A 9,055-nucleotide genomic window follows, 5' to 3' on the forward strand; every position below is an offset into this window, starting at 1 on the left:
CTAATGTATTACAATCAGCTATTAGTAATATTACATTTCTTTGGTTTAGAAATTATTTTTTAAAAATATGAAGTAGAGTAAATTCAAATTATTGATGTTTTTAAATTCATTCAAGTTTCCTTTCATAAATGAAAGGGAAATAATCATGACCCATATCTTGCCTCACCTATGAGAAGCAGCTATAGGTGCATCATTAATAGTTGCAGGGACAAAAAGATTATTTCCATGTCTTACTTCTTTACATCTTCCCCCCCACCCCCAAATCTCAGTACATACCTGGGAGCGTAACACTTGTGAAAGTTATATATGCCATAATAGATAGCTAGCTGGATAGGTAGATGATTGAGAACAAATGGATTAAATTTCACCTATGAAATGTATGTTCTCCTACATCCTCTCCATTTTTCCCATCCACAGTGACAGTTGTCATGCATGGACAGTATGTATATCACTAAACCAGACTGTGGGATGCTTAACCTAGGCACCTTAGTAATATTATAAGCAACAGTTATACAGCTGAAATGATCATGTGATGCTACGTATTAATTATTAACACAGCCAAATAATCAGCTTGGTCATGATTCCGATTCCACAACACAGTTGCCTATATTGGACCTTCTAGAAATCCATATTTTCTCCCTATCACTTTTCTTCCCAATTTTCTCTTTATTCCCCAAAGATTACTATTTCTTTTGAGTTTCCTTCTAGCTGTATCCTTCTAGAATTCTAATGAAACGATAATATTGAAACCACTGAAGTTAAGTATTTAAATTTAATTGTGAAAACGTGCATATCTTTGCTGCTAAAAGCAGCTCTAATCACTTCACATTTAAGAAAACCTCTAAGGACTATTTTTTGCTCTCCAAATCACAAACACATATCTACGCTTAGGTTTCAAAGTCTTATATTGGTGAGTCCTGTCTCGCTACTCGGCTTCTGCATTTTTCCACTGCACACCTTCTTACTCGCTAGCTTCAGCTGGGTTTCATGTCCAAAATAGGGTGTTCATGATCTCAGACCAGACTTCTGTCCTTTAGGACAAAATTAACCTCTTATTTTCTTAGTAAAACTATACTAGACCAAAGAGACTCTATCTATAGTGCAAACGACAGCATTTAATCCAAGCGGCCTTCGATACATAAAATAATTTTAGGAGGGTTGCAGAATCCCCCAGGATAGTCAGAGTTAAACTGGAATAATTAACCCACACTGTATCCAGAGCTGCTCCAGGGAAGAGATCGAGCCCCCTGCCAGCGCTCACATGGACACCAAGGTCTCTACGGACGATGCTGGGGCCCCTGGCAAAAGATGGCTTCCAGTGTGTGCCTGCTTGTTCCCGTTACTCCCTTCCAAATTAAGTCCCCGGCCTGTGGATGTGTTTGATGGCTGGAGCCTATGTCAAATCCTGGACCTCTTTTCATGGGAGCCTGGGAAAATGAACCCCAAGCTGAGTTACTATACAGTCAGTAATTCTTAAAACGTTGTGTGCTGTGTTTCATTCACATTGAGTAAAATTATGTGTTAACTAACTTTTTCGGCAGCCATGATTTTAAATAGGGTCCACTCTTAACAAAGTTGTGAAATTGACAATGTTGTTAATCTCTCACTTAACCTCTTTGCATAATTTTCTTCAATCTCAGACTCTGTTTTTCTCTCTACGTGATATTCTGTTTCACCTGAGAAACTTACTCTCAGCTAACCATCTTATCTTTTTCTGGAATTGTCGCTGCGTGTGTAGAAGAGGCCACTCTTGAGGCCTCCAATTCTGTTATGTATTTGCCGCTCACTCTCTGAGCTAGGTCCAGGTATTCTTATTCAGGTATTTGTATTGAAATATCCTAAGAAATTACATTTTGGGAGAAGACTAGCATATTACATGATTTAGTTATCCCATTTATACTGTAAGCTTTTTAAGGCTATTTTCATATCATTTTCTACGGCAAAAAGTTATGTAATTTTAAGGTTGAAAGGAATCGTAGAGATCATTAAACCCTCGTTGTATAGATGAAATAATTAAAGGCCAGGGAGATGTAAAGATTTGTTCGAAGTCAATCATTTAGTTTTGAAGTCGAGAGTAGAATCCAGAGCTCCCAATACTAGCGTATTATTAGCAAATTGTAAGACTCATACACTAACTATCAGAGATCCTAGCTTTTCATGAGTATGATAGAAGAATGGGTAGGAGTTAGGAAACAATTTAAATGACATTAAATATATTTTGTAAATAATATATTTCCAAAACAAATCAGATTCACTGGCATTCGAAACCTCAGGTTGGTAAGGCTTCTCATGAATTACCTTCTAACGTATTTAGAAGAAATTGTCTTAGGAACCCTCATATAAAGGTGCATATATGTGTATATAATGCTCTCTGCAACATCGCTCTTCTAGGACAAAGTTAAAACAATTTAAATGTCATTGAAATGTCGCACATTCATACTTTGGAATTTCTTTGTAGACATTAAAAGAATGAGGTAAAGCTATATACTGCGACATGAAAAATGCTCAGTATAGGAAAAAAGCATATTACCAAGAAAATATGCATAATACAATCCCATGAAGAAAATTTATAGGCACATATATAGGAAATATGTAATCTGTATATGCTAGTTCTAGAAATATATAGAATAAATTGTTAACAGTGCTTACTTACCTCTGGAGTGAGATAGAGGGGCTGGGGTGAAAGAAAATTTCACTTTTATTTTTACATGTTTGCATCGCTTTACTATTTTACAACACACATATAAAAAAATAAAAAGTGATTTTCAAAAGTAGCTTAATATCTATCCTCCAACTGTTCCTTTTCTTAAGTCTTGGCAAAATAGTGATATAATGGTTGGACATTTTTACAAGTGACCTTTCAGTCGTTAAGGGTGTGTCTCTCAGCCTGGCCTTCTACCCATGTAGAAGTAGAGTAGAGTGAAGGTGCCTCCTCGCTCCCCCTTGGTCTCTAGGAAGGGTAAGCCATGTTGTTATGTTCACTTATTCATAGATATTTAACTACTGTGTCAATGTTTGAAGATCGTGGATATTTAAAATGCTGACATACAATCAGACAACTATGTTAGAACCGCCCTTGGCTACAGATTACTGCATTTACTGCATTCTTATTAAATGCCTGTGTGTGTGTGTGTGTGTGTGTGTGTGTGTGTGTGTGTGTTGTTTTTCCTACTTTATATTAAGCTCTTTATTAACAGGGCCTGTCTTAGTCCATTATGGCTGCTATAACAAAATAACACAGACTGGGTGGCTTATAAACAACAGAAATGTATTTCTCACAGTTCTGGAGGCTGGAAGTCCAAGATCAAGGCGACAGTATAGTCGCGTCTGGTGAAAGCCCTCTTCCTGTTTGCAGACATCTCTTTGTGTCTTCACATGGCAGGAGGGGTTAAGGACCTCTGGAGGTCTTTTATAAGGCACTAATCCCATTCATGAGGACACCACATTTGTGATACAAGCACTTCCCAAAGCCCCCACCTTATGATACCATAATCTTTGCAGGTTAGATTTCAACATATAAAATTTTTAGGGGGGACACAAGCATTCAAACTACATCAGGAGCCATTGGCTATATTTCTATTTCTCCACTGCAAGAGCAGGCCTCGTTATCATTAATAGATTTGATCATTATATCAGTTAAGGCAATCGGAAGCAGGCAACAGAGCACAGAACAAAATGTTTCTAGTCCACCCATTCCTTTTCTAATATAATATCAAATCTAATGAATAGAATTCAGGAGCACCTGAGATTTTCGGGCTCCTGCCCTTCATGCTGGAACAATTCAAAGCTGTGTATGGGAACTTATTATTCTGTTCAAGTAATGTCACCTGAACCTTCCCATAAATAACAGCCCTGACTTTCCTTCCTCCCTTTCTTTCTCAATAGTCTATGGAATCCACAAAATGAGAAATGCCACTGCATGAGCAGGGACTTGAACAGGATTGCTGATCACTGTTTTGCTAATTATCAAAAGGATCTGTACATCTTCTAAGTGTAAACTTAGGAGTCATTGATTACACATACTTGCCAGCCTTTTCTCCATTCTTTGGCTTATTAGCATTATTATTTTTTTAACTACAAAAAGCAAAAAAACCCCTACTGATTACTAACCTAGTTATCATAAATTGATTTAGACTTCCTGGAGTTAAGAGACACTTAGATAACAGGATTTTCAATGATACTAATAAATATAATTTCCAAAGAGCTATAAGGTTTAAATAATTAAGAGGAGCTTTCACTTCTGCCTGGAAATTTCATTTCCAGCCAGTGACATGTCAGCAGTGGTAAATGTGCTGAAGAAAGATTGTTGAGTCATTTGCATGACTTGGTGCCATTTATTTATTCAGTTAGTTCACTTAAAATTGTCAATTTAATACAATAAATATATATCGACCTATACAATACTTCTCAAGATTCTTGCCTTTATTACATATATTCCATATTTACTTGATAACATTCAGAAAATGCATATCGAGAGCCTGCTATGTCTCAGGCACTTTTCACAGTCCTTTTTCTACGCATATTACATATTTAAATTTGGTCGGTTCTGTGTATGGTTAAGCTAGGACATAGTCCCATGTGCTTTGGGCATGTTAGTGCTCAATAAATGTTTGTAGAACAGAATGTAAAATTATTTTTTATATCATGATGATTAGGAAAAAAGTTTAAGAAAAAAACAAATTTAGCAGCATTTCCTATACCCAGGTCTTCAAATATCCCTTTCGCCCTAGCATGAATAATTTGGTTTCAGAAAGCTTCATACTTTAATAATTGCATTTAAAAACTGCCATTTGGTCTACGGTCATGCTACCCAACAAGCCTGATCCCGTCTGATCTCGGAAGCTAAGCAGGGCTGGGCCTGGTTAGTATGTGGATGGGAGACCACCTAGGAAGACCAGGTGCTGTAGGAGTAAAAAATAAAAAAATAAGGGATTGTAAACTGACAAGGTCCTTGCAATCTGTGAGGTCAACCAAGGGTTGCCTCACCTAAAAAAAATAAAATAAAATAAAATAAATAAAAGCTGCCATATAGAATACTATAGATTTTTCAGAAAAATTATTAAGATATATAAGATGTTGTCCATGATTTATGCAGTAATATCACAAAGTAAGTGTTGCTGTTGAGGTATTTATAGATAATACATAATCATGTTTTCATATCAAGCCCTTAGAAAAATACTTGACTCAGAGTAGGTTTTTTTTCAAACAGTTTTATTTAGATGTAATTCACATACTAAAAAATTCCTCCTTTTAAAATGTTAAATTATGGTGGTGGTTGCACAACTATGTGCACAAAGTTGGGCAACCACAACCATAATTTAATTTTAAACATTTTCATCATAAACAAGTCCTTTCCCTTTGGTAGCCACTCCCCAATCCCCCTTCTCCTGAACCCCTGACAACCACAAATTTATTTTCTCTGTCTATGGACTTGCTTATTTGGGACATTTCATATAAATGGAATTATACAATATGTGGCTTTCATGTTTGGTTTCTTTCACTTAGAATAATGTTTACAAGGTTCACCCATGCAGCATATGTTAGTACTTCATTCTTTTTATGGCTGACTAATATTTCATCGTTTGGATATACCACATTTTGTTTATCCATTCATTAGTCGAAGGACAACTGGTTTGTTACCACTTTTTGGCTGTTATGAATAATGCTACCATAAACATTGATGTACAATTTTTATGTAGACATATGTTTTCATTTCTCATGGTTATCTAACTAGCAGTGGAATTGCTGGATCATATGGTGACTCTATGTGTAATCTTTTCAGGAACTTCTAAATTGTTTTACAAGGTATCGGCATCATTTTAAAATCCCACAAGCGATGTATAAATAAGGCTTTCAATTCCTCTACGTTTTTACCAATACTTACTATTTTCTGTCTTTTTTATGATAGCCATCCTAGTGCGTGTGAAGTGTATCTCACTGTGGGTTTTGACTAGCCATTCCCTAGTGACTAATGAGGTCGAATATTTTTTCATGTGCCTATTGATTATTTGTATGTACATCTCTGGAGAAATGTCAATTCAAATTATTCTTCCTTTTTAAAAATTAGGTTATTAGTCTTTTTATTGTTGAATTGTAAGCTTTCTTTATATATTCTTTATATATTTCAGAGTCCTTTATCAGATATATGATTTTTAAATAAACTCTCTCATTCTTCAGTTTGTCTTTTCACTTTATGATCTCCTTTGAAGCCCAAAGTTTTTAGTTCTCATAAAGTCCAATTTATCTATTTTTTTCTTTTGTCATTTGTGCTTTTGGTAGCACATCCAAGAAATCATTGCCTAATCCATGGGCACTGAGATTTCTGCTTCTAGTTCCTTCTAAGGATTTGATAGTGTTAGCTCGTACATCTGATACATTTTGAGTTAGTTTTTATATATGTTGTGAGGGATATATGTTTTGAGGGGTCTGGCTTCATTTTTCTTTTTGCAGATATCTAGTTGTCCCGGCATCTATTTTTGAAAAGACTAATATTTCCTCCACTGAATTGTCTTGGCATCCTGTCAAAGTCAATACGTTTATTGACTATAAACGTATAGATTAATTTCTGAACTCTTAATTCTATTCCATTGATTTATGTGTTTATCTTTATGCCAGTATCACCATATGGTCTTGTTGATTGTAGCTTTGTAAGAAGTTTTGAAATCGGGAAGCTTGAGTCCTCTTTATTCTTTTTCAAGATTTTTTAAATATTAGGTTTATACAGAAATGTTTATTTCATGAGTGAATAAATGGACGAGTGTTTGCATTTTTAAAGTTGTATTGGGGGAGAAGTTGGGAATTTTGTTATCTTTAAAGGGATGTAACTAAGAGATGGTGGTACTTAGTACTGTACCTTCAAAAAAACATGCCAGGATTGGTCCTATTTTATAGATATCCTGGGTGGCTAGGTTTCTGCTGCCTGGGCTGAATCTGTTTCTGAATCCTCTGTAACTGGCACCATGCTGGGACCATAGCAGGTGCTCAATAAATATTCATTGATTAAATGCTTTGTCCTTTTTGTTTTGTTTTAACCTATCGGTTGTCCTGTTGCTACTTTTTGGTCGATAGTTGCTGAATTTTCTAATTTTTTTAGCCCATTTGATACAAATTCTGCAACTTTAGTTTAGCATCTTATTTGCCTAAACCTCTGCCAATTTTCTGCACACCACCAAAATATACTGAAAAGATGATTTTTCTAGAATATAATTAGTAATTCTTTTCAGATCGAGTATCAAGGAATCGGATTTGCCTCTTTCTTCCCACCCTAATCTCTTTGCTATCGCTCGAAAAGCCTTGCTTTCTCTTGGATCCCAAGGGCAAAGCACAATGCCCATATCCTAGGTTGGTGACATCCTGCTTTGAGTTACCTGAATTATCATTTCCTCCAGGAAGACTTCCCAGATTGAGATATAGAGTGGACACTGATTCTCATAGCGAAAATACAGTCTTGCATAGTCCACACTTTCACACAAAGTGAAAGGTAGGAAAAAAGGCACATTTATATATGTTAAAGTTTTGAATCTTCACATTTTTGTTTATATCTGTGTTTCTAATTTGCTCTGTCAGCCTATCCTTTGTGTACCTAATTTTTTTTTTCTTTTTTCTGCGTGTACCTCAACCTGTTAAAACGCACTCTTGCTTTAGGATTTAAATTTTAACAGTTTCCTTCTCTCCCTCTAGGCTCCTGTTATGCTAGCTCTGTTAGGCACGCAATAGGTACTCAGTAAGGATTGTTTAATTGTCATCTTCTATTTCAGAACATCATGTATGGCAAGGCTAAGAGTCAAGTTCCTGTAAGTGCTTAATACACAAAATAACAGATACCCAGAAAAGTAACGATGCAATCCAAGTGAATCCCACATCTAGTTAGCCTTCACGGCAACAAGCTCCCAATAGGATAGTTCCAGAAGTTGAAAAGGTGGATAGACAGTCGTTTTAGCTTCTCTTGTGTTGATTTACCTAACAGGTTGGAGTGGCCTGAGCAAAGGGCTGCTGCTGGGATCCTGCCAGCCACACCTCCCATGGCAAATTCAAAGCCCTGGCTAAGTAAGGTCAGGAGACCTGGACCCTAATTCTGGCTTCTCCATGAACTTTCTGAGAAACCTTGAGAACTCGTTTCTCATTCTTTCATTCGTTCATTCAGTAAATACGAATTAGCTCCAACTATGTACCAGACACCCGTGTTAGGGGGGGGGTGTAACTAGAATAGTGAACAAGGCAAGGGCTTTTTCATTCATGGAATTTACATTCCAGCAGAAGGGTGGAGAAAGGCATATACTATAACCTACAGCTATTTTCCCGTCTCTAAAACGGAGGATAGCTTTTAGGTTGATTTTGAATTTTAGGGCCTGTTAATTTAGCATTTGATCAAAGTTCATAGTATAGCAAAAGCTGACCGCTCCTATATAGTCAGTGCATCATTGATCATATTACTCTCTGCCTTTCCTTTACGAGTAAGGTACAACTAACCCAGTTGGGTAGAAGTGTTTTCAATATTCCATCGGGAATGCAGCACGACCCTATTTCGCCTGACATGGTTACAGCCGCACCTATTTTCAAAAGGCCTGAGTTCGTTAGGCATTTGGTATTTCAGAAGGCTGTTTGAAAGGCTTCCTTTCAACCAAGTTGTGCATTTGCTATCGACAAGGGTTAAGGGTGCAGAAAAGTTGGTTTCGGTTTAGCAGGGCAGCAAAGTGCTGGGGATGCCTGAAGGCATCACGCGACCTTAACATTTTGATCCAGGGAACTGAATCAAAAAGATAGCAAGCAGAAGAGAATGAAGTAGGAATGGTGGGTCACGCAGGTTTTAATGTAGCGCTCCCTCCTCCATGCGGAGTCCGGAGGTTTCTTTCGAAACGCAAGCTTTCCAAGCATTCTAGCTTGCCCCAAGCAAGCAGCGCCCATCCGCCACAGTCTTCTGCAGCAACGCACAGCGGTGCAGCACCAACACCTGTCTTAGGAAGAGCTAAGCGGCCGCGAGACCTACGCGGGCCGAGGTCGGGAATCCTTTGATTGCGCAGGCGCGCGAGCCTAGGCGCTCTCCCGCCCGGGTCCC

The 9,055-nt window shown here is 37.3% G+C and overlaps 1 pseudogene; it reads left to right on the forward strand.

Moving 5' to 3' along the window:
• The first annotated feature begins 4,793 nt into the window (after positions 1–4,793).
• On the forward strand, positions 4,794–4,910 carry LOC112475687 (annotated as a pseudogene).
• Positions 4,911–9,055: the final 4,145 nt, after the last annotated feature.

Source organism: Pteropus alecto, unplaced genomic scaffold, assembly GCF_000325575.1.
Source record: "Pteropus alecto unplaced genomic scaffold, ASM32557v1 scaffold11, whole genome shotgun sequence".
NCBI classification, from domain to species: Eukaryota; Metazoa; Chordata; class Mammalia; order Chiroptera; family Pteropodidae; genus Pteropus; species Pteropus alecto.